Here is a 26,897-nt window from a genome sequence, read left to right on the forward strand (position 1 = left end):
GGAAGCGCAACAGGATCTATCTCTACAGCAATGTACACATACATGCCTCATAGCTGCTCCAAGGCAAAGGGATTGACTCAGAGTTAACATATCCTATTCACTCTCCGCTTTCATTTTCAAAGTGTTCCTGACTCAGTTCCCTAGTCTCTTTATAGTTTACTTTTGAACATGTGACCTAATTTTTTGGGGGGTGGGGAAGTAATGGGAAAGCTTTCTAGAGGTTAAAAGGCACGGGATCCCTAACTTAGTTTCTTGCTACAGTAGAGCAGAGTGAAGAGTCCATCTATCTGGGGAGGTAGTGGTGTTTATTACCAATGGTGTGTTTATGGGGGAAGGTGTTAAGGCTCAGCCAGAAGAATCAGGTGGACAAAAGATGGTTCACAGTTAGAACCAAGATGATATTCTTTCTCTGCTTTTCCATTGAAATAAGACTTCCCAGCCAGAGAAACCAAAACTTACTATAAACTGCCACGGTAGAGGTGTAGACTATGTACCAGGCTCTCAAATGGGTGCTTTGCATGCATTACAAAATAGCATTCTCATGCCAGTAGTCCCTGAGCGACTATTCTTGCCTTCCACAGATAATGCTATTAAGTGTCATCGTTTCTCCGATGTCCCATAAATTAAATAATGCACTTTTTTTTGGTAACTGCTGAACTCAAGGCCAGCACTCTCCCTGGTGTTGTCTGCTCAAGGCCAGTACTCTACGGCTTAAGCCACACCTCCACTTCCAGCTCTTTGGTGGTACTTCATTGGAGATAAGAGTCCCACAGATTGATCTTCCTAGGCTGATAATATGAAATGGTGATTCTCAGATCTCAGCCTCCTGAGTAGCTAAGATCACGGGTGTGAGCCACCAGTGCCTGGCTGTACGTCTTTTCTGACTGTGAACATCCTCCTATAGCCTGTGGCACTGTGAACTCTCAACTCCTTGGGGGAATATACCTCTGTCCCCACAGAATGGCTAATAAAAATGAGGCCCTGGCCCAGAAGCAAACAGTTCAAAGACAGCATGAGGATGGAGATAAGAGAGACAGGAGCGAGCAAGGAAACCAACTCACAGAGAGGAATAAGACAGCGGAGTTGTCACCGTGAAACTCCCTAAGGTGAGAGTCAAAGTTTAACAAATAGAAAATTAAAATCAAAGACCAGCCCTTCATCTAATCGGAGGACGGCTCGGGGCACGGTGGTCGGTCCCTCCACAAGATGGCAGTCTGTCCCCTTGTCTCGTGATTTTAGCTGAGATTTTGTGCTGTCACAGCCCAGGGAGGAAGACACAAGCAAGCTTCCTTGGCCTGTGTCTCATTCCCTCTCTTTCCCAGTTTGACGATGACAGCTTTTAGGTCTTTTCTTCAGGTCACACACAGGAAGCTGTGGGACGGGAGAGGGAGTGGCGTTCATCTAAATGACCGCATGGGGACTTGGCTAGGGGCTGCTGCGGCTGCTGAGTGAGAAAAGGTCACTGGGCGCCAGGCCTGCACAGTCATTTTGTCTACTTTCATCTTCATTTTTCTCCCTCTTACCCCTCATCCTCTCCTCCTTCCATTTCCCTCCCTGTACTGTGTGACCCCTGAATCACTTCATTCTGCATTTCTGTGCAGCTGTATCTCAAAGGTCACTTGAAATATAAATGCAGAATAAAGAAACACAGCCGGGCGCTGGCGGCTCATGCCTGTAATCCTAGTTACTCTGGAGGCTGAGACCTGAGGATTGTGGTTCAAAGCCAGCCCAGGCAAGGAAAGTCCATGAGACCCTTTTTTCCAATGAACCATCAGAAAACTGGAAGTGGCCTGTAGCTCAAGTGGTAGAGCACTCGCCTTGAGCTGAAGAGCTGAGGGACAGCGCCCAGGAGCAGAGAAAAACAAAGAATGTAAAAATCACTCTCCAAGGAGCTGAGGAGCCGATTCCTCTGGCTCGATGAGCCTTTGTACCAAGGAGATGTCTTCCTGCCTTTACCCTGGTCCCTATTCCATGAACACACAGGTTAAACGACCAGTTGTAAGTATTACACGCCGCAGACACTGGTGCGTGTGGCCTTAGTACCACCTTACTATGGAAGAATCCATATGACTTGGCTTTGGAACCCACACACTGGACAGAATTGGTGTTTGTTTAATTCTCTACATGCTACTGCCTGCAGATGAAATCCAGGACTTTGACAGGCATCTTCAGAATATGCAGCCATCTGAGGGAGATCTCCGACTTGGGTTATAACCCAAGGTCAAGAAGACACTCCAGTGCTTGGATGTAGAACAGTTATAGGTATGGGCTTTGAGATCACAAACCCCTCCTTCCACATCCTCGGTGATGCCTTTGTGCGGGGCCTCCTCTTTCTAATTCCGGATCTACAGTGATGAGCTCCAAGTGATAGTTATGCATTGAAGATAGCACCCCTGAGCTCCAGCACCTCTCTGGTGGCCTTGCAGGTGAACATACCTTCTTCCCAGGATGTAGAGAATCATCTGCCTCATGATTTCATAGCCCGGGAGAGAGACTGGCTCACTTATGAAATACAGAGCAAGATCTGCTTTCTTCTTTTTTAGCAAATAAATAAGCTCTCCTCGCTCTGACTGTTTTGTTTAGCTCACCAGGGAAAATAACACATCTCTTTCTTCTTGGACCATTCCCTCAGGCTAAATCATTTCACCTTGGAGATTACAGTGTAATCCTTTTTCTTAACTTCCTGGGGTTCTAGGATTTTCAGAAAAGCCATCTCTCAGAATGGTTGTGAGAAAAATAGGGGTAGTTGATAAAAAAAAATACAGGATAAACAATTACAATTAAATGGCAGATGATCACCACCTATATTTTGTTTGTGGGGAAGGAGGTGTCTAGGGTTTGGCTTGGTGGGGGAGGTAGAGGAGCTGGGTTGGAACACAAAACCTTATGCACGCTCAGCACATTCTCTACCTACCGATGCTAGGCTAAACTTACCCCAGCCCTAAATGAATCATTTCTTGCTATGTATTTTCTAGAGTATGCCTAAACTATTACCTGCTGCATGTTTCAAATGGAACTTGAATTGGCTGTCCTATCTTTTTAGTGGCTAAGTCCAGCAACTTTCTACAAGGAAAAGGGAACACTGGACATTGGGAAAGGCACTTTTGATTGGTAAAGCTTTTTGATTTTCAGTAAAAAGCTGAGAAATTACAACCTGTGAGGGAGGTTGTATCTCAAGAAGATACAATCAGTAGGAAGGACCCAGGCCAGAAATGCAAATAGGTATGATCTGAAATACAATGTGTTTTTTTTTCTTGGAAAAGAATAATTCCAAAAGTGAATCCCTGGAATCAGTAACAGATACCTTGTCTTTCACGTCTCTCTAGGCAGGGAGAGCACTGTTCTAAGGAGCAATGGCAATTTCCCCTAGGAGCCTCCCATCCTCCTCCTGCTGACGCTCCTGAAGTATTTATTTTTTCTGAGCAGTCAGGCAAGCATGCCTTTTCATTTCAGCTCCATCTGCAATCACCTTTCTCTCACTCTATTTTAACTGCTGATATAGGACTTTGATTTACTCTCCTAAACTAAAGAATGAAGACATTTACATAAAACAACCTACTGCAGGGCGTCGATGTACTGAATCTGCAGGAATTCTCAGGGAAATTCGACAAGAAGTAAAATGCTGAAATGGAAGTTCTGGATGGATAAAAGGAGACGTGAATGTTTTAAATGTAAGTGTATTTCTTCCGCTTATAGGCAATGTGGGCCACTCAGTCATTTCTCTCGGGCTGTAATAATCTCCATCTCCGGCTATCTGTTCAATGCAAGGAGAGAATCCTGGCTGTACATCCAGTGCCTGCCACCTTCATCCTGGAAATCTAAGAAACAATGCTCTACCTTCAGACTTCAGTTTCCTTAAATATAAAATCAAAATGCTAAAGAGCTCCCCATCCATTTATGTAGGACTGGGTATGTGAGAAAGAGGACACAGTCTATATGAAAGTAAAGAATTATCATTCCTCCATTTTTCTCATGCTAGGGTGCTTTTGTATGGCCAAGATCTATCCAGCAGAGGCCTTAGGATTAAAGGTCATCACTCAGCCAAGAGGGTCACACTGGAAGTCTTCAAAATAGCTTCATCAGTTTTCTAGGGTGGGGCACCATACAAGTCTTGACTACGGCTAACCATTCTTGTTTGAATTTTCTGATGAACCTCTCTCTTAACATTTCTTCCCCCACAAAGCCCTCCATAATTCTGCCTGTTTCTTTTCTAAACAACATGAAAACAGATGTGCTATGCTAGGCACCAAACCAAACATACATGCCCAGCTCTTTGTGTCATGAAGAGCATCTCCCTGGGTGAGGGAGCATCTTGGAGTAAGCAACTGGGTAAATCAAGCAGCGATGTAACTGCAGATAGACATTCACTCTTTACAACAATGTCCAGCGGTTCTACTGTGAAATAGGATGGAGAAAGGGGTCCATTCCTGGGAGAGCCAACTGGTGAACACTATGCTTTCTTCACCTTGTTAAAAGCTTGCTAATTTATCTGATCACACCTAATCTATAAATTCACCAAGAACAAGGAAGAGCTAGTGTTTAATTCCCTCGGGCAGGTGCCCCTGCCAACAAAAGTCAATAGCTGTCCAAAGCTGGGCAGACTTGATGCCCAGTACCTCTGTCTCCAAGGGCACAAGGACACTTCCTAACACTTAGCACACATTTGTGAAATACTTTTTTGTTTTTCCAGGACAAAATGGAACTCTGTATTAGCAGCACATATAATTACTAGGTAGAGAAATAACAGCTTCAAGGAAATGTGCACTGGTGATGAAATGCAGAAACAAAACAAGTGGAGAAAAGAAAACTATCCCCCCTCCCACATGCAATAGGTACCAAATTAGCCTGAAAGTTCTCTAAGGGAACCCCACTGCATCCCATTTTGAACACAACTTAGTCATCCGATGGCCTGTGTGCATGTGTTAATGTCTTCCGTGCTGGTCTGGAGTTTCCTTGAGGACCTGCACTTGATTACTTTGATCCATCATTGTGTTCTCATACTGAAGGGGGATGCCTGAGGCAAGCTGGCTGTCTAACAAATGTGTTCAACAGTCGCTTTCATAAAAATTGGGGGGAAAGGGTGAGGCAGGCCAGTATCGGGGACAGACTCACAACTGTAGCTCCCAGGCTGGAATCAGGCCTCCACACTCCCACATCAACAAACATGGTTTATGAAAGACAGGGACGTTTGTCAGGCTCATGGTTCCTAGCTACTCGAGGAGCTGAGATCTGAGGATCACAGTTTCAAGACAGCCAAGGCAGAAAAGTCCAGGAGACTCTTATCGCTAATCAACCAACAAGAAAGCAGGAAGTGGAGCTGTGGTGCAGGGAGGTAGAGCACTAGCAAGAGTGTGAAACCTTGAGTTTGAAACCCAGTGTGATGCGTACACATGCCTGTATGCACGCATGCACGCGTGCGCGCGTGCGCACGCACACACACACACACACACACACACACACACACACACACACACACACACACGACAGTGAACCTCTCACTTCAGTCACATCACCTGAGACTAGACTGGGTGCATACCCCCTGGCTCACTGCCTAAGCTTCCCACCTCCTATGATGACATTTCCTATCCCCTTCCTCTGATTTATTCTTTCAATCTTAGAACATTGTTGTCTAACTAAAAGAGATTTTATTTGTCTTCTGTTTTGTTTTGCCTTGTTGTTCCTCCTGTCTGCTAGGCAATAAGCACAAGGGCAAGGAATTCCATCTGTTTTATTCCCTACTGTGTCACCAGCGAGCAGAACAATCCTTGGTACAAGGCTAGAACTCAATAAACATGTGTTAAAGGAGTAAATGTGATCTCCGTAACTGCTTGCTGAGACAGGAACATGAGGTCTCCCAGTTGGGCTAAGGCAGACATAGTGTCAACACAGAGGCATTGACTCAAACCCTGTCCACAGGTCACCGCTACTGGCCTGGCAGGATCGTACAGGTGGCCGAGTCTCCTGAATCTCACACTGCAAACCAACATCCTCTCCATCCTCAGACACTGGGAGTCAAAAACTGTGGGCCTGTGGAATAGGACTGGGGCCAAAGATATATTCTAGCGGGGCATCCGCAGAGTGCCATTTAGCAAGAACTATCTTAGCTGTTAGCACTTTAGAAGTCAGTAGATTCTATATAAAACTGAACTTGAATTCGATGTTGGACACTATGTAAGTAAAAACCTGGCTAGGTCAGGCCGGGCCTTGAGTCACACCTACAACCCTTTTTCTGCTAGTTCTGAACTTCCTTGTTCACTTTCCTTACAGGCTGCTGCTCGGAGCAGTGGATGAAGTCATTAGAGTTTGCGACCCCTGCTGGAAAGTTACCAGAAAGCATGCAATATGTAGAAAAAATATTAAAGAAAATATGTCCACTGGGATCCATTTCCGTGATGTTCACGCTATGCCTTGGAAGAATAATGTATTCATTTTTCAAGACTTCTCATGGTAGCACATAACTATTGACAAGCTATCGCCCAGTAAATATTATTCTAACGGCCTGGAGAAGCTATGAACGGAATTCCCTGTGGGTTGCCGGAGCCGAGAAGGCTTCGGGCTGGAGGCAGTCCTGAAGATGGATTGCAGGGATCCTGTGCAGCAGCTGTTAGAGTGCTGCCTACCTCTGACCGAACAGGAATTGTCTTGAAGTCTGTGGGTTACCTCTTAGTCCCCAACCCTGAGTGAGATACTGAAAAGACAGGGTTGGAACATTAGAAGCAATAAAAGGAACCTGGCTCTGGAGATCATGGCATGATGGTACCAAAGGAATGGTTCCACTGGGAATGTGTCTGGGGACATCCATTCTACTGATGACGCTAGTCCCTTCAACCCTGACCCAAGGTGATAAATAAACACTTACCTATCTCTATGTCCTTTGGCTAATCCCTCCGGATGCTGGGCCCCAGGTGAGATCATTTAATTCAGCCTGAGTTTAGAGATGGAAGATCTGGATAAGGAGAAAGAACCCATCTCCCATGGAGCTCTTCTGTCCCTAACAAGAGTATAATTCCCTCTCAATGCGATGCTTGGTTGTGGGGTACCTCCTACCTACCTACTGAGAAGGATGTGAAGTGGCCTTAGAAGGAAAGGCATGACAAATACTAACAGGGGACAGACAGATTTGAAATCCAATCTGGAACCCTTTGTACCTTTAGAAAAAAGTAACGAAGCTTTCCAATTTGCAGATTCCCAGTCTTTGAAATACAAATGATGCCATCTGCTTTCAGTTCCATCATTCATTCATTTTCCCAGACTCATTTGTCAGACATCTATTCAATGCTGGGTACTGAGCTGCATTCTGAGACAAAGTCTGAAAAACTCCCAAGGTGAAAAGAGAGTCAGTGCTCTAGGCTAGGACAGTTTTATAGGAGAGAAACCCAGGCTGTCTCACCAAAAAACTGGTCATGGCTCAACTATCTGTAACTTTTTTCCTTTTAGATGATGCAATACCAAGACCCTCCCTGCAAACAGACTTTCTAAAAACAGATACGACATAAGTTAAAAAGAAAAACTCTAAAAATTAACTGCGATCTTGCAAACAAAATACTACTAATTCTGAGAAGCAATGTAGCCCAGTGGTTAATAATTCATATAGGATAAACACAAGAAGAAAGGGAGCCAGGCCTGGGGGAAGTTCCTGATCCCAGACTCTACTTGTAGGTAGAGCAGGAGGATAGCAACTTCAAGGCCAGCAAGAAGTTGAATGTATCACCTTGTTCCAGTACTTACAGTAAACCTATATTTAAGAGCTCAAAATGTAAAAGAAAGCAGGAAGGAAGAAAGGAAGAGTAAGAAAGGAAGTTCAAGGCCAGCCTGGATAAAAATCTTATCTCAAGGACAAAATACAATCAGAAGGGCTGGGGGCCTGGTTTGACTGATGGAGTACTAGTTTGCTCACTTTCTCCTAACAATCCATCAACCTCTATTTTGCAGCGAGGAAATCTGAGGCTCAGAGAGGGGAAACAGTTTGCCTAAAGTCCAGGGAAAAGAATCTGGCTGATACCCAGCGAGCAGCCTCTTGCCTTCTCTGCCAATAAAGGCAGCGGAGATGGAAAGAACTCTGTTATGTAGCTGGGCTGAGGGAAGATGATAACCGAAAAACTATAGGGAAACAGCCCTGGGCTTTCTCCAACCCACCTAGAAAGTTACTGACTTCTGTGGTAACTGGAAATAACTCCATTTTTCATGAAGGAGAGTCCAGACAATGTCACTCTCCACAAGTGTCTCACCCATAACCCAGGCTTTAGTGCAGGCCCTGGCACAGATGCCTAAATACCACTAGCAAACACAAGCTCAGTGCAACCAGAACCCCTACATATTTGACTATCCTTCCTTCCAAACTCCCAGCATGCACTGTTGTTGGGCCTCCTGATCGGCAGGTGCTACCAGGAGTAGAAGCTGTGGTCTCAGACATGCAGTACACAGAAGATGCCATATCACCCACCTTCCTAGCCCCTCTGGAGTTTACCACCCACACTTAATTCAAACCAAGAAAAGCTTTCACATGGCATTTCCTTTCGGAGAGCACCTGGCATTTTTCCCCCAGTAGAAATATTACTTCTTTCCACCACAAAAGCACAATTCTCAGCTACATTATTGAGGCCCAGAAAGACAAAAACAAAAAACAAAGCAAAACAAAATCCCTTTCCCTTTAACAGGTGATACTAAACAAATGCACTGTGCCGGGCACTTCCAGAAGTGGAAAATAACATTGCATATTTCAACACTCCAGCAGCACAGAGCCCTCGATTTGTCCAAACTCCCATGTGCATGGTTAAAGCACCATTTTCTCACCAGTTTCCCCATTAAAACTCTCCCCTCTTAAAGCTAGAGTCCATGATAACACCCAGCAGCTTCACAGTACACCTGCAGCCCAGAATCAGGGCTCAGCCATCGTCAGGAAGGATCTTCTCACTGTGCTGCGGGTGTAATTAGCTGCTCTGACTTCAGAGTGCTTATCATGAAGTTGTCTTTCCCTGTCAAACTCCACTGCAAGAGTTTGGTGGGTAATTGAAGACCCAGCCAGGCTCTTTTAGAAGCAGACCTTTCCCTGGCTAGTCCCTGGGGGAGAGGGGGGGGGAAGTCTTACATAATACAAAGGTCCATTTCCATATATTATTTCTCTGACTCTGTGGTGGGAGAATCCAAGCACTGGAAATACAAAGGAAAGAGTAGTGCAGAGGTTTGTGGCGGAAGCATTTGTCTCCCGGAATTTCTAATTGCACCCACTGTCACTGCTGCTTCTCAGCGAGCAGGAACAATTCAGACAGCCAGAGGATGCGCTTTAGAAATGCTGAGGCAGAAGCTGGGTTATCTCGCCCTGCTTAAAAAAAAAAAATTAAATATAGAATTCCTTCAATTAACCCTTGGATGGAGGCTGGCAATTGCATTTCCACAAAATCAGGAGAAATCTGACTGCAATGCCAGGAGCCAGGCAGTCCGAAGGATCCCGTCTGCAGCCCAGCTGTGGTCAGATCACCCGGACAAGCACCCAGGGCCCAAGCATGTGGTGACTGGGCCTGGGGACCAGCTCCCTGGACCGGTGGCAGGAGGCACAGCTAATGCTCACGGAGCAAAGAGGAGCCATGGGTGCACACCCTAAGTCCTTTGCCCCTTGGCCTGCTACTCCTAGTGGCTCGAAGAACAGGCTTCTGGGAGCAGATTCTGAAGAGTCGATTTAGAGTCCGCCTTCTCAGGATCTCCCCCACACCCCCAAACATGTTGGCATTAAGTTGTGGCTGAAAATAGCCAGGGATAACGCGAGGAGAAAGGGAGGAGCGAGTCTCCTGCAAGGCAAGAGGAGGGTACGATGGTTCTACAAAGTGCTGTGTGGAGGAGGGTGGAGGTGGGCTACGAGGCTCAGGTAGCCTTTCCGGCGAGTGTACGGGGTGCGAGGTCTAAGCCCTACAGAGCAGACAAACGCCTGCTTCAGTCCAGCCCGGCCATCCATCCATCTGCAGCCAGCATGGGGCTGGCGCTCCAGCTTCTGCCGCCCGCCCTTGGCCTGAGCTCCAGCTTTAGCCAGCAGGCAGGCTGGACCCGACGCACGCGGGAGCCGCGCGGGCCCCTGATACCCAAAGCAGCCCTGAGCACCGCGGGTTCGCGTCCAGCCACCACTCAACCCCATTCCCATGCACTACCCACAGGACCCGAAAGAGACACCGAGGGAGTGAGGGAAAAGTTACAAGTCCATAAAAAATGAAATAAAATCCACCCTCCCCCCCCCCCCCCAGCCGCGTGTTGCTGCTTCGGGGAAGGAAGCTCACCGCCGTCCCGCGGTCACCCGATCTCTTTCGGATCCGCACTCCCCCACCCCGTCCCTTGGGGGGTTGATGCTCTGTCTCCCAACCGCAGGCAAAGTTTAGCCAGACCCCAGGCTCGCCCACCCCAGGGTGCCCCGCGGGCCAGGGCACGACCCCAGATGCCCGCCCCGGGTGGAGGACGCGGGGCTGCAGCCTGGCGCGCGCGGCCCCGCCGGGGACCCCGGCCATCCATCCACAGTTCGGAACTCGGCCACGCCGCGGTCCGGAGGATCCCAGAGCCGGGGGGACGCGCGGGGGTGGGGGCGCAGGTGGTACACCGGAGGGCTCCGTCTTCCCATTCCACCTGCTTCCCGGGCTCCCCACCTCGGGCTCTGCCCCTGCCCGATGGGCGGACCCCAAGTGCGGGGCACCTCGGCCGCTCGCGCCCGGCCCCTGCCCAGCCCGCCGCCCCGGCCCCGCCCGCCCGCTCGCTCACCTGGGCTGCGCAGCCGTCCAGCCCGTCGGGCGCCCTAGATCGCCGCGGTGGCCGGGCCATGGGCGGCACCGCCGAACATCTGCCTGCGGTGGGGTGAATTCCGGGACGCCCCCCCGGAGGGGGTGGAGGGGCGCGAAGCGACGAGGGGCGCGCGGGGACGGGGCGCGCGGGGACCCGGCGCGGACGGAGAGCAGGCGGGCGGCGGCGGCGGCGGCTCCGGGCTGCGGCGCGCCGGGGACCTCGCAGGCGGGCGTTTTGGTGCTGGGTCCCGGGGAGGGGCGGGGCGGGAGGAGGAGCCGAGGCCGGAGGCGGGGCCAAGGGGGCCGGGGCCGCAGGGAGTGCGCGCGGCGGGGCAGAGGCGGATCGCGAGCGCCCGCTGCTGCCCGGCCCGCGGCGCTCCGCCGCCGCCCCAGGCCAGCCGGGCCGTCGCGGGGTGCCCGGTGCCCCTGGGTGGCCGGCTGCCTGAGACTCACTTTCCTCGGGTGTCAAGCCCGGGAGGCGAAGCCAGCGGGGCCGGGGGCCGTGGGGTGGGGGGTGGGAAGGGTGGGCGAACTTCTAGGTCTGCGCTGCTGACCGGGAACGAATATCCCACAGGCTCTGGAGGGCGCCCGGCTTGGAGCTCATCCGTTTCCCCACCGCCCAGCTCCGCAAGGTCCCCAAGCCCCGCGTCCCTGCCCCGCGTCTCCTCCCCGCAGGTGACCCGCCTTAGCGCGCCGATGCCGCCCCACGGTGCCCGCAGCCCGGCGCTCCCGCGCCCAGCCCCGGTCTGTCCTTGGGGAGAGCCCGTGCCAACTTAGCCGGGGACAGAGAGAGAGAGAGAGAGACGCAGAGAAGCCAGGGCCAGGGGAGCTCAGCTCGCCCGGGCGCTCACGCGTGAGGATTGCACACCATCAACCCTGGAAGGGAAGGACGCCTTCCTGCTGCTCCGCCCCGGTCCCGGCTCCCAGGGACCGCGCAGCTCACCTTAAGATGAGGGAGAGTCCACTTGGAATCTCCTTGGAGAAACTGACCTGGGCCAAGCAAGTCGCTCTCAAAGTCAAGAGGTCATTCGCCCGTGAAAGATGAAACAAATGTTCTGAAACTTCCTTTAGAGGAGATGTAGATCATTTCCACTATCTTTAATATTGGAAGAGAAATAGTGGCCATTTACATTTTTTTTTAAAGAACGAATATTCTCCCATCTCAGGGAAGGTTTCTATCGCAAATTAACCCCTTAACTCCTGCAAAGATTAGCCTTCATCTTTGTAGAAGATGAAGTACTGCCTGGTACTGCTGTTTTCTGGCTTAGAAGAGTCAAGGAACATCTTGCTGGTCTAGATCTCAGCCTTTCTTTTTTTCTTTTTTTAAATACGCTTTTAGGAGTCTTAATGGCCCTGGATAGTTCTCTGAGTCAGAGTAATATTCACAAGTCCATTTAAGACTAAGTCCATTTAAGAAATTGAACGTCACTTTAAAGCTGCACTGTGACAGCCTAAGCATTTAAGCTTATATGAGATGTAAAAGTGCTCCCCCATTCTGTGACGCTGAGAAAAATCACGGAGAGGTTGTTGGGGGTCAAAGGGAGGTCTAAGATAAAGCTCTGCCAGTTTTGGTAGCCTTAACTTCTACCAGTGGCCAGTGCATGGAAGATCATGGGGTTGAACCTCTGCACTGGCAAGTGATTACTTTTTCTAAAGGGCTCAAAGTGGTTTGGTGCCTACAGGGGGAACTGCACAACTCATTTGTGACAGGGAGGTGAGCAACGATTCTATTTGTACCATGGAAGCCAAAGGCAGCAACAAGAATCTGCAAGAAAATAGAATCCTAGGCTCCAGCTCTGAATCTCTGCTAGTTAAAGTCATTTGCAGAAGTGACCTCCGGGCCCCTTTGCATCAGTAATCAATATCCTTATACTTTAGATGAATAAAAAATGTCCACAGACTATTTTTCCCCTTATTTAGCTTTATGTCTCTGCTTAGACATTTGCCAGATTTTCTAAGATCTTCTAAACATCGTCCCTAAATCCTTCTGGGCATGTATTGGGCTTGCTCCTTAGGAACTCTCTTAGTACTAGAATTTAGTTCTACTCTAAATCAACATTGTATGAAAATAAAATCTTCTCAGGGAAGTATCTATTATCTATTATATGTATATAATGTACATGTATATAATATATACACATATATGCATATAACCTATAATATATGTATATATATTCATGTCTATATATATATACATAAAGATTTGGTTTCTTTAAGGTGTGTTGGTTTGTTAAGGTCACATGCATTTCTATGTCAGAATTGTGGGTGTTTGCATAGAGGTTCCTAGAAGATGTGGTAGTCAGCCAGAAAAGTAGCTGTAACTGTAGTTGTGTCTCTCAAAGCAGTGTCATCATATCTGTGCCACCAGTACTGAAGCTATTAGAATATTTAATGAGCACCTACTCTGAAGAAGAACTAAAAAAAAAAATTACACTGTGGCCAGTACCTGAAGGAAGCATAGAATATTGTCTTGACAGAAACAAGACCTATAATCCAGCCTACCTTTCCCAGAGCTCACTGATTCTGGTTAAGGTTTAGATATTGTTTGTACAAGATGCAAAGTCAAGCAATGGAAAAGAAACAAAAGCAATCGACCCATGAGTTGGCTCAATAATCTGCAATAATAGCAGCAAAGGGAGAGCCAAGATGCCTGTCATAGGTAATGTGCAAAATGAATTCTGTAAGCTGCATCTAAGCTTATAGCTACCATTTTGGGAAAGAGTATTTCTCAGTTTAACCAACAAGAGCCTTAGTTTTACTGCAGTTGGGTAACTTTTCAAGGTGACATACTAATAAGAGGTCTTTCTTACCCAGTCTTAGAAAGTATTAGGCTTACACTTTCCTAGTTTATAACTGAGAGAGTTCAATGGAGTGCCAGAGGAGGAAGCAATTTATCCAGAGCAGCTCCTCTTTTAGTGAAAATGGGACTCCTGGTTTAGTGCTCTTTGTAATTAAATAGTTCGCTATGTTTGCTGTTGTTGGCTTTGGTTATTCTTTCCTCTCAATATGTGAGGGGAGAGGGAGACCAAGAGGAGGGGAGGCAGGGAGAGAGAGAAAAGAGCAAGCTTGCTTAATTCTGAAGACTCTCTCTACCTGGGTTGGACTTCAGGGAGTTTTACTTGTAACTTCTGTCTACTGGTCTGCCCTGTATAGCCTCTCCTCTCAAAATGGCAGTTTGAATGTTTCAGGTTAATAGGATGAATATTAAGAAGTCCAATGGGATTCTTTACAAGCAGAGGAAATTGGGATCAGGTTAAAAATCCAATTTTAATAAACTTTCCAAGTCCTGATTTAGATGATGTGCTAATGGCTGTTCTTGACGAATCACCTTAAAAGTCAAATGTATTTTTAAAAGGTCCTCTTTGTACGAGAAGCTTGATGGATATTGCTTAATTGTGCATTGTGCATTCCTGTCTTCGTAGACAAAGATCGTCTGTAAGATTGAAGAGAGCTGATAGGCTCAATGCTGTCCAAAGAGCTGGTTGGGGAGAGGGGAAGATGTTGGGTTTGCAAGATAATTTCACTGCTTTTGACCAAAACAAAGAAAGCATGATTACACTGTGTGAAAATGGTATCCTCAAATAACTCCACTAATTTGATTGTGCTGAGGTCTAGAATTGCTTCTGTTTCTTTTGATTTGCTAATTAGCCAGAGCTACCAGCCTGTGAGAGAGCCTGGGGGAGTTACATCCACAAACTGAGAAGGCTTGGGGGTCCTTCCAACCCAGCTGACCCATCCCATCCCTCCCTCCCGCACACACCCTTCCCAGCTCACAAGTGATCTAATGAGTGTGCAAACAATCCAGACATATAGAAGTGAATTATTTGGTGATATGGTTTTCTTCCTGAAAACCTGATTTTTGTTTCCTGTGTGCCCCTTACCAGATTGATTCTTGGGTGTGTGTGTGTGTGTGTGTGCGCACACGTGTGTTTATATGATTGCGATTTTTGCCTACATAAGTCCTTTTATTCACATACTGCTGTGACTTACCTGGAAATGGTTTCCATACCATCCCCTCACAAGGATTTACTTATTAAAGAATTTGTCTCCAGTGTCAGGAGAGGAGACAGAAACTCAAAGAGTTGAAGCCTTGGTTTGTTGGCCGTATTTGGGTGGTTCTTTTGTGACCTATAGGTCTTGGGAATTCTCCTGAGAAAGCAGTTGTAAAAGCGGGAAGCTTGTCCCTACCTACTTTCTGGTTCCTAATGTTTAGCCTTTTGCTGGCTTCCAGGATTGCAAAGCATCATGGGTTGGTAGAGCCAAGGGGGAACTCCTAAGGGAACTGCATTGTGCCATTTACAATGAAGAGGTAACTAAACCTTCTTAGGGATAAGTTAACCTACCTCTGCTATTTTGTTATGTTGAAGAGAAGTTAGCTCTAAGGCACACACAGACACTCACAGTTGGAATTATCCTTGATGATTGCATTGGAGTAAGAAGGACAATATTATTCCTTTTTAAATTTAGATGTTTTCTTTAACCTCTAATTTTACCTTATTTTTCTTCTGATTGTCAAAGAAATTTAAAATATTTTACAGCCTTCCAAAGATCCACAGACTCTAGGCACTGAGCCTCTAGCTTCTAATGCTAAAATTGGCATGGTGATATTACTGAGTATGTGTGCTTCACTGGCTCAGGTACAGTCTGTTAAAAACAACTTCACACAAATAGCCTATAGTCCATTTGTTGTATTGGATAACAAGTAAAGACAACGTGTTGCTTTTATTTCTGAACCTCTGTCAAAATTTGTCCCAAATTACATACATTAGTGCTACAAAAAAAAAATTGCAATATTGTAGACTTGGAGCGGTCCTCTGGTTGAAGCGATTAAATCCTGCTGAGCGCCAGCATGCCTTCCCAGGCAATGGCAAATGGAGGTACTCTCTTTGATTTTAGGTTTGCCGGGGACCAAAGCTGCCTGATCCTCTGATGAGTAGTGCTTGATGATTTTCTCTTTGAGACCCCATTGAAAGATAATGGAGGAATCACTGTCTCCAGGGAAAGGGGGAGGAGGGGGAAGAGAGTTATCTTCTCTCTGTCTCCCTGAAGCCCAGGGAGTTCAGCAGAACCAATTTTAACAGGCTACCTCCTTTCTAGCAGCCTGTGATGGGTACACAGATGGAGTCCTATGGAGAAGAATGAAGTCCTTTGCTGCAGGAACTCACAGATCTGCATCTTCCATCTAATGATGCTGGTGAGGTTCTGGTTCTGTAGATGAGGAAGGCCAAAGGAATGCTGGGATGATTTCTCTGGTCCTCTCTCACTTTACTCTGAACTCTCAGCTTCAAGCAGCCTGTGGTGTTTTACTGCCTCTCTCCTCACTGGGCCCCCAGTAAAGTTCTCTAAATGTGGCTCCATTGATCTTCCAGACGACAGTGCTACTTTCTGCCTTGTCAACTTTGCTTGGATTCCAGATTTAAAACAGAAGAGAAGCCGCATGAACTGGAGTTCTCTTCTCCTACACCTTTAAAAATACTTTTCTTATGAAAGAGTGGACAATGACACTTAGGAAAGCTAGCTCTGTCCCTTCCTCCTTTGTGGTAGTAATAAATGTTCACTGAATGCTTTGAAGCTCTGGCAATTGGCTCCTAAAAAAACAAACCAAAACTCCAAACCAATAATATATTACATTAAAAATTATCAAGTGAGCTGGTGTGTGACTCCAGCGATAGAGACCCTGCCTTGCAAGCCGGAGGGTCTGAATTCAATCTCCAGGATTGCTGAATAAATAAATAAAAGAAAATAGAATTGAAACAATATGAAATACAATAGTCAAGTTAATATAGTTCAGTACATAGACATTATATTTATTGTAACGTACTTTTTTGTAAATGAGTGGAAAATGGCTTTTTCGCACTACATTAGGAAAGTCCATCAGACAGTTTGTACAGTGAGTGACAAGTGCTTAGAGATTGTATAAATCCGGGCATTTATTGAGTACCACACACGCATTCTCCTTTTAGCACATTGTGCATAGAAACATAGAGAAGCTAAAGTTCAGGTCTGTATTTTCCAGCGTGCAGTAGCAGTACTGGATGAGAAGCCGGTCAAAGTCAAATCCTTTCATTCTCTCGTATCTGCCTGTATACACATCATAAAACTAGAAAGAAGACCATAGTGTATTTCGTTACCCTTTCAAATGAAGAGGAGAATTGAATTCTTCTCCATGCCTTCCAAATGTACTTACATTGGAGGAATATAACTATCCATACGGTATTTAAATCCAATATTCATGATTTTGTTATAATTGTATTGAGTAAACTAATTGGCAAAAGAAAATGCTAAGCTTAAAAGCTCAGTTCTCGAGGTAATTGTGTTTCTCTCTCTACCTATAATTAGCCTTTAACTATGAAAGCTATTATGGCTTTGTATTTTCCAGGCAAACCCTAGTGGACATTGAACCCCTTGGTTACAAGTGGGGCTGCAGATCTCAAGCTTCTGTGTGAATGGTCATTTATTCCCTCCAGCATTCCTTAACTCTGGCTCTTAATCTCTGCCCTGCATGGGAGAGGGTAGGGCTAAACCCAGGAGACTGAGCCACTCCCAGTACCCCTGCGGGCATGGAGCTAGGCATCAGATTGGTGTTTGTGCGTTGTCTGCAGGATAGAATGTCCTTCACCCTCTCTCCTTCCGTCTCTGGAGTCAGCCTGCCTTCATGGGTTCACCTTTTCTTGGAAAGCCACTTTTCACTTGCATAGAACATTGTCTGCTTAGAGAAACAGAGGAGTGTATTTATTGACAAATGTGGGAAGGATGACGGTAGATGCTCCCATCAGCTCTGTCCTTCACCCCTTGGGGAGATAGTGTTCAGCTGGCAAAGCTTTGCCACTTCCTCTCTGGGCCACTTCCCCGGATGAGAAAGCTCCTCCTCGTCTAGGGTAAGTGTGCTTAGCTCTCACTTTCAGATAGCTGTTCTCTTGGCTGTCCCATAGTGACATGCTTCAGTAACAAGGGGTATACTTATCTCTCATCTTCCTATGCAGGGAAGAGGAGGGTCGTTTACTGAGACTGATTTAGATCCACAGTTTATGTGCTTGTGTGATTCCTCTCTGTCATGCCTCCTCATTCATTTCTTTCTTGTCCACCATCAGCACTCATTATGCACTGTCCTGTTCTCTAATAGATACCACAGCCATGGCTTTCCTGGGGACTGCTGTAAATCTACTGTCTCCATAGCCCATTGCTGTTTGAGCTCTGGTTCTGCTTGGGCAGACAATAGGAAGTGAACCTCCCACAAATAGTCAATAGACTTCATTAATGTTAAGAGGGCAGGTTTCAAGATTGGATGCCTGGGATTCAGATCCCAACTCTGTAATATCTTCCTTCCTTCCTTCCTGCCTTCCTTCCTTCCTGCCTTCCTGCCTGCCTTCCTGCCTGCCTGCCTGCCTGCCTTCCTCCCTCCCTCCTTCCTTCCTTCCTTCCTTCCTTCCTTCCTTCCTTCCTTCCTTCCTTCCTTCCTTCCTTCCTTCCTTCCTTCCTCCCTTCCTTCCTTCCTTCCTTCCTTTTTTTCCTTATCATCCTTTACTTTATTACTGTCCTTCCTTCTTTTCCCTTTTTATTTATTTATTTTTTTTCATTTCTAGAATCAGACCCAGGGCCTTGCAAATGCTAAGCATACTATAAGCAACCGCTGAGCTGCAACCTTCATTTCTAAATATCAGTTCCAGACTCCATAAAATGGAGGGAAAACAGGACGTCTTTCTCCTGGTATTGGACATTGGCAAATGTGTACACACTGAATACATGTGCACTATTAGACCTTATCTTCCCAAGAAAGTACAAATAAAAATCCTCTTTGGTCTCTTCATCAGTACTAAAGAACTCTGAATTTCAGAACCTGTAAGTGATGCATTTCTCCAAATAGACAGCATCTCTTCCAGAGGTCATTCATGCTTGAAAAATCATCGTAGAAAAGGGAAGTTCTCAAGGAACAAGAATTGGGGATCAAATTGCACAAATCCTTTCTGAACCTTATTTCTTTCTGAATAAAATAAACACCGTGGTTCCTTTGCCTCATTCAGTATTTAGAGAGGTGAGAAAAAATAGTTCAACCAAGAGCCATGCACAGTGCACAACACTCATTTTGAATGAGTCAATATAGGGAATATTCTTTTAAGCACTGATTTTTTGGTGCTAGTTCTGGGGCTTGGACTCTGGGTCCATGAGCTTCTTTTTTTGGGTCCGGTCGTGGGGCCTGAACTCTGGGCCTGAGCGCTGTCCCTCAGCTCTTCAGCTCAAGGCTAGCGCTCTACCACTTGAGCCACAGCGCCACTTCCGGCTTTTTTCTTTTTGCTTATGTGGTGCTGAGGAATCGAACCCAGGGCTTCATGCATGCAAGGCAATCGCTCTACCACTGAGCCAACTTCCCAGCCCTTAAGCACTGATTTTTAAGAGTTGCCATTCACCAGATCTGCTGATATCCTCTGCACTGATTTGCTTTTACCTACAAAGCAAATGACCCTGAACGTGGACAGCAGGAAGGAGAATTCTTCCAGAGGGAACTGAACAACTGGTCTGTTTGCTTCAAGGCCAGGTGATGTTCTTGCACAGGGTCCATTCCTTTCTAACCTTGTCTGCACTCCACTCACAGTGACCACATGCTGCTTTTGCTGGGACAGACAATTCCCCATGGCTCCTCCTTCTCCTTCATTCTGGATGGAGACAGAGCAGTGGCTCTTGAAAGATGTTCACATGCTACTTGCTTAATCTATGAATATGTTACCTCACATGGCTTATACATTAAGCTATACACTTTCCTAATTCTTATGAACCATAAAGTGTGACTGTATTTACAGACGAGGCCTTGGTAGAGGTGACGACAATAAGGTGATGGCCCCAATCAAATATAACTGATAGAAGTTGATATGAAGGTAAATACAGAGAGAGAAGACGGTCAACACACAGAGGAAACCTGGGCATCTTCAAACCTAAAGGAGACATGATACAGATCCTTCTGCTGCTCCTCAGAGGGAATCTGCAGGGCACTTCATCTTGGACTTTGGGGCCTCTGAAAGCATGAGATGATAGTTTGTTATTTAAGCCATCTCATATGTGGTACTTCAGCAAATCCTTTCACCTCATGTGACAGTGAACATCATAGACTTGCTGGTCTTTACCACAACCAAGGACATAGACTTGGCAAAGCATGTTTTTACCTCAGTGTGCTGATCCTGTCCTTTTTGCATATGGGCTAATATTTATAGTGTCTAATCAGTGTATTTTAAAATGATATTCAAAACAGCAATTATACTCAACACCTGTGCTAATATTTCAATTGAGGTAATAGTTGTACAAATCTATCCATTATACATTGATGTATAACTGTCCCCGAAGTTCATGCCTTAAAGTAACTTATGTGTGTTATCCAATTTGCCTCTGAGCATAGCTCAGTGGAGTCCGCTGGGTGTCCTTGGTTGTACTCAAGAAGGGATTGGCTTCTCTGTGGGGGAGGATCTGCTTCTAAGTCCAGTCACCTGGCAACTGGGATTTGTTGTTTTGCATGTTGTTGGACTAAAGGCCAGAGTACCTTGCAAGAGATTTCAGAGTTCACCTCCATGCTGCAAAGTCTCCTAATGGAGGGTGCATAACATGGTAGTTGACCCATTGTGATGATCAGGTGACACAACAAAAGAAGACGTCAAGGTTGGCACCCCTGTATTTGGGTCACCTAGCATCAGAGGCAACAGCTTGTCACATCTGCTATTTCCTGTGGTCTGGAAGTCGGTACCAAGTCCCATTCACAGTGCAGGGGAAGCAGTTCTTTATGAGTATAAATATAATGGGGATGGATTCCTGGGGGCTGTGATTCCTGATACAGGAGGAATCCAAGAACAAGCATATGAAACATGAGCACCATATTGGCTGCTTGGACAACAATAGTGGTAAGATGATTTGTTCTTCACTTTCTTCAAGGTGAAAGCAACATCGCTGACATAAACAACATAAAGTAAGAGATCTATCTTTGGTTCATAGTTTTGGCAATTCCAGTCCTTGGTCCTTGGTTCTGTTGTTCTGGGCTTTGAGGCCGATTGTGGTGATGCGATATTGTGGAGGAGGAGGAAGAGCTTCACCTCATGGTGGACAGGAAGCAGGGTGGAGAAGGGACAGAAGATCAGGAATTACCTTCAGAGTTCCGCCTGTCAGTGATACATTTCTTTCACAGGCCACACCTCCTTAAGTTCCCAGAACCTCCTGACACAGCGACACCAGCTGGGGACAAAGCAAGTGCTTAAAACATGAGCCCGTGGAGACATTTCATATTAAACAAAGAACAGACGCCCCTAGTCATACATACGCCAAATTTCATGAACATTAAGTGCTTGAAAAAAATAAAACTGAAGGTCAATGAAATACATTATTTCTAAAAAAAAAAAAATCTTTGAAACCATGCTCAAGTCATGTTTTGGGTGTACTTATACATTTTTTTCTTATGACTTTCATGTTACCTTCACATCCTGTATTTTGATAAAGAATATTCTAATAGAAAGTAGAAAGATAGAAATCATGACTCAAAGATTGAGGCATTTATTGATTAATAAATTATTTGATGACTAAAAGATGGTGATTATTAAACTAGGGATAGACACCAACTTGAAAATATTGGGAGTCTCTTTTCCAATGTCTGGTCCAGGGGAGTGAGGCTTCACAAAGGAGAGCAAGCTCCAGAAGCATGGCCTCAGTTTCAACACAGGAAGGTCAAATGACGAAATTCTTACTGCGTACCACCAGTAATGAGGCCTGAGAGAATGAAAAGGCCTGAGAGAATGAAACAGTATCAGCATCTACCAGCTCAGAAGTATAGAGGGGACCGTACGTCGCTTTCAGATATACATAGGTCAGCATCTGAGGGTTAAGCTGAATGTTTAAAGTGCATGCTTGTCTCATTATAAAGTAATCGTTGTTTATTATAGCTAATGGGAAAAATGATATAAAATTAGAAATAAAGCCAGAAAAAAATAATTCCACTACCCACAGGCAATTCCTAGATTAAGACTGAGCATATAATGAGATGAAATGAAAAAAAGGAAATTGAAATGTTGGTTTGTTGTATAGAGTATGTACAAGTCTTTAACATTTAAAGTAGGTTATGTTTAACTTTATTAAATATAATGTTTACTGAAGATCTAGATTTCCAATTTCTTTGGAAGAGTTGAAATTAGGGACAGAGTTTTACATTAAAAATCAATTAGTAATATTTTAATATTTGCTTTATGAAGAAAATAAATTAAAAATTCACATGTATTCACTTGGTGACTGGAAGAAGGACAAAAATATAATTCAATCCATCCTTCACATAATTAACAAAAAGGTTGTTTTGGTAGTATTAGGGATTAAAATCAAGGCCTCACCCTCACTAGAAAAGTTCTTCAACACTTGAGCTACAGCCCCAGTTCTTTGGCATTTAGTTCATTTTTCACACAGGGTCTCATGTTTTTGTTCTGATAGCCTTCACACACAATCCTCCCACTTTTACATCTGAGTAGCTGGGATTACAGGTGTGTGCCACCACAGTCAACCACTGTGTTGGTCCAATTCTTGGAGCAAGATGAAGAAATTGGTTCAAGGAGTGCAATCCGGACAAGTTGGAGGACACCGATGTCACTCTGGGAGGTCTTTGGGCCTTCTTCCTTCCCCAAAGTCAGCCCATCCTGAGTCTTAAAATACAGTTTAATTTTGTAAACTTTGGAACTTTATTTTCTTCTTTTTTAAGTACCACAAATTAATTGTAAAAAAGTGTATTATTGTGATATTATTAACTTACATATAATGTACTTTGGTCAAATTCACTCCATTTATATTACTTTTTCTTAATCATCCTCTGCCTCCTTCCCCATTATTTTAAATGTCATCATACAGTGTCCTTCTGTCTTAGTCCTTTTATTCAATATTGTTTATAAGGTTTATCCATGTTGTTGGATGTGGTTCCAGTTCATTTGTAGTTTTAAATAATATTTATTATGTGAATCTGATAAACATCTTTAGCTGTCCTTCTGTGGATAGCATTTATATTGTTTCTGGGGTAGGATGTTCACTAATTTATCTTCTGTGGACATTGCTGTGTGTATATTGTTGCTGCAGAATGGCTACCATTCATATTTGGTGACCATTCCATGTGAAGTTGTTGCAGCTTAGGACTTGTACATCCCCGACTAACTTGGTAGCTAAAGCAGAGTTGTTTCCCCATGATCTTGGCCCAGTTCACACTCCAGCACTGGGGAGCTGCTCTGATTCCTTGTCAGCACTTGGAAGTATCCATCCATTTGGTGACAGCTACTCTTGACTGAGGAGTTGGGTACCATTTTGATTTTAACTTGAATATTTGTGATGCAAATCAGATTGAACCTTTCTTTTTTTCTTTGGATATCCTCTTTTTAGGGGAGCTTATTTGTGTGTTTTGTTCCTTTTTCTATTGACTATTTTTGTCTTCTATTTTTGCTTTCTAGATGGTCTTTATATATGTGGGGCAAGTCATTGTGCTTCAGTATTCATATTTATGGAATGAGAAGGGGGGATAATGCCCATATGATATGATGTCATTATGGGAATTTTATGACACAAAAGCAGGCAATTTCTGCAGCCATATGTAACACACACAGAGTGTTCGATGCTATTATCATTAGCCAACATCATCTGCCTTCCACTAGCAGGTCTAACTTGGCCTCATAGAATCTTTGCCCATTCAGACTCATTGGCCTTACCATCCTTGTGTCCACCCTGGGCCTGAATGCCAAGTTTAGGAGCAAACACTGTTGTAACTTTATTGTTTATACAGCACTATTTTTTTAACCTATTAAAATCCTCCCAGGAGAGTAAGGCAGTTTTCTAGCTGGGGAAGCTTCATTCTCACAGGCATTGGGTGGTGAAGTTGGTGTCTAGTGCTTGTTCCAAGAAGAGTCTAAAATAAGTGGTTCTACCTGGAGAAATAAGAAAACAGAGCAAAATAAAGCAAAAAGAAATGCTCCTGGAAATAAAATACATTAAAAATTAAAATATACACAATATGAGCAATGAAATATTTTAGGTTAAGTATTCATTCTTGCCTTTTCAAGCATTCTGTGGTTTCCTGGCCATATTTTTTTAAGGGGGATAATAAAATTTTCTTCTGTCCTATTGGGACTTGCCTTGTTCCTGGTGGTCAGAGAATAAAAATGTCTTATAAACAAACAAAATAAACAAATCTTAGTCTGATTTTTCTCCCTACATCTGTGGAATTTTCACAGATAAATGAATTCTTTTAGGGGGAGAGAAACATAAGGTGTTCCTTTAATTTATGCGTTTGCAACCTAATATGAAAATCATTCATTTATTATTTCTTGTAGAGAACAGCTACTAATATCTTGTTTCTAGCTCCCTTAATTAAATTTAACTTCTATTTTTTCTCTTGACTCACACTCTTTCCTTCTTGGATTAACCTCACTCTTCATAGTTGTGACTTTTGAACTGTTAAATTTCATTACATTATATGAAATCTGTAGATTTCTTTCCCCTAGTGGAAAGTTGATAGTTTTTTCTACTCACTTCTCTCCCAGGCAAAGGGAACAGTTTCACTTTGATCACAGATATCTGATAGATCAATGCTCCTATGGAAATGCAGTATCATATATAATCAATAAATATGAGAATGGAAATTTTTGAAAGCAAGTGATTGGTCTGAGACTGTCAACTTTGGCTGTCTCTACCTTCCAAAGTCTTGCTACCTCTTCCACGAAATCTCCCAAAACTTCTGAGGGAAAAGCATAGTTTGAACTTTCAATTATCATAGCCCATTTCTGCCCACTCTTCCCTGTGGAGGGCTGGACATAATTGTCCATTGTAATGTGACTTCCAGGGCTTCCTTGTGGTGAGACTGAGATTCTCAGCCCTTGATACTAGGCTTAGCCATTGACCTGCTTCAGGCAAGGGAGTGAGCAGATTAACCTTATGTGGATGAAGAGATTCAAAGGCTTCACAAGTACTCTCTAGGTCTCTCACCTCTCTTCTATCCTGAGTTCCTTCAGGTTCTCTGGATGCAAAGTCACAGGTGACACGATCCAGAAATAATTATGAGATTGGAAGCCTGGCTAATTTAGCACTTAACACTTTTATTAGACTCATTTGTTTACCTGTCTTCTTCAAGGTATGTTTATTGGAGTTAGGGGATGAACGTTTGTTGGACATTTGCTTAGTTTGGTGCTTGGCACACACAAAGAACTAGTAAATATCTGTGGCATAAATGAATGACTCAGTGAAGACCTCCTACTGGAAATGGTTTCATCCTGAGCAGATGCCTGGTCCTTCAGTACTTCCACTCTGGCTTTGACTTTGATCTCTTGGGCTCATATAAAACCATCTAATTATTTATTGCTGTGACAGAGCGTTAGCATTGGAAAATAACATGGCTGTCCATTTTGGGATTTTGTCTTTTCAGATTAAGTATTCTCAGTCCTTCTCCATTGTGTGATCTCCCATGTTCTCAGTTGCTGAAGCTTCTCCTTGGCAGATGCTCTAATTGACCCATATCCCTCTTAGCATGTGCTGTCAGAGTAGAAGAAAGAAAAGAAGGGTCATCTCCTCCTTCCTCTAGTCAGATTCTACTGCATCTAACACAGCCCACAATTGCCTTTGCTATTCTTGGCAGCCACATCATGCTGCTGACTCACAGAGTCAACCAAATCCCTTAAGCCTTATTCACAAGCCTTTATTACCCAGCCCTGTCTCAACTTGTGTGGTAAATTTAGGGGACTGAAATGTTGAGCCTTCTGTTTTCCTCTGTTACATTATTCACCTCACTTTCGTCAAGGTTGTGGTTTCTGTCTATTTGGGGCAAGAAAAGCTATTATTTCTGGGGGAAAATAATTCAGCTAGGAGAAAACATATAAGAGAAATAACCTTGTCCCATTCACTTGATGCATCCCAGTGTCTCATACAGTAGCCTGTTGTTAATACTTTAAGAGCACTCTTTGCCAGTGCTGTAGACTCTTTGCTTAAGAGGAACAGGAGAGTAGCTTTGATCTGCTGATTTCATTCAAGAGTAAGTTCTACCAAGACAGACAGACTCTGATCCTTGATCTGATTCCAAAGAATGGTCACCCGTCATAATCACCTCTGCTTGAGTGTGAACGTGTCCCCATAGTTTGCTTCTAACCAATGCCATTGCATAACCTGTGATTAGATTGCAGGAAATCTTAGCATTATTTTATTAGGTGACTCCTTGACTGAGGAGGCTTCCAGCACACAGATAGCAAGAAGCTGAGGCCCTCACTCTGACACCTTGCAAGAAGCAGCATGCTGGCAGTACTGGCAAGGCCTGGAAGAGGAGGATTTTACAATTACTCCTTGAAGCGATACTGCACTCCTACCTGACACTTTGATCGACGCTTTCTATGAGAGTTCGAAACAGGATCTAGCAAAGTCTAGTATTGGCTCCTGCCCCTAAGAAATCACAAAACAAGTGGATGCTTTTTTTTCTTTAAGCTGCTAAGTGGCTGTAAATTGTTGTCCATCAATCTGTAGCTACGATGCCATGTAATCAAATGGTAGGAAACACCTATATGATGTAATTATAGAATAGTTATAGTTAATGTGTTTTAGACTAAGTCTAGTATTCCCCTAGAATAACTTCCTGCTAAGCTGTCTCATTCAGAGGTCCTAGATCTCATCTTTTCCTGACTTTTGAACCCCTTGGTTCTGTACTCAACTTTGAACATTTCCTTTTTGTCCTATACTGGCCTTTTAATTTTTATTTTCCATTGGAGTTGTGTTTCCCAGGATGCATTTCCATCTTGCTTCTGTGATGTGTATATTTTCTAGGTCTGGCTCTCCCAGACCTTCTCCTAGAGGAGAAGCAGCTAGCTCTCGAGGTACCACAAATAGCATGAGTGCCCAAACAATAGTAGACCTTGGTCACCTGAAACCTGATTGTATTTTCCACTTGACTTTCTGGGTAGACTCTCTGCTGCTTGAGTTATGCCTCAGCTTAGACAATTTTCACTTCATTTTATCTTTTAGATACTGTCTCACACTTTGGATTTTGATCCCCTTACCTATATCTTCTATCTGCTGAGATTACAGATGTAAACTATTATCTCTGCCTTGTTTGTGGAGATGGGGTCTTACTAAATTTTGTCTGAGTTTGGGTTATGATCCTTCCCACATTTGTCT

General features: G+C 44.6%; 1 protein-coding gene across 2 annotated transcripts in view; it reads right to left on the reverse strand.

The window, feature by feature from the left end:
* Positions 1–10,843, reverse strand: part of Hs3st1 (heparan sulfate-glucosamine 3-sulfotransferase 1) — a 29,422-nt gene extending 18,579 nt beyond the window's left edge. The window contains exon 1 of one of the 2 annotated variants that reach the window (XM_042670279.1): positions 10,738–10,843. The gene's annotated coding sequence lies outside the window, so the exon portion shown is untranslated. Of the gene's footprint in view, positions 1–6,859; positions 6,896–10,737 lie in introns of those variants that run through there. The other variant, XM_042670282.1, reaches the window with a different exon arrangement.
* Positions 10,844–26,897: the final 16,054 nt, after the last annotated feature.

Source organism: Dipodomys spectabilis, unplaced genomic scaffold, assembly GCF_019054845.1.
Source record: "Dipodomys spectabilis isolate Male_0828 unplaced genomic scaffold, ASM1905484v1 ptg000532l, whole genome shotgun sequence".
In the NCBI taxonomy this organism is placed as follows: Eukaryota; Metazoa; Chordata; class Mammalia; order Rodentia; family Heteromyidae; genus Dipodomys; species Dipodomys spectabilis.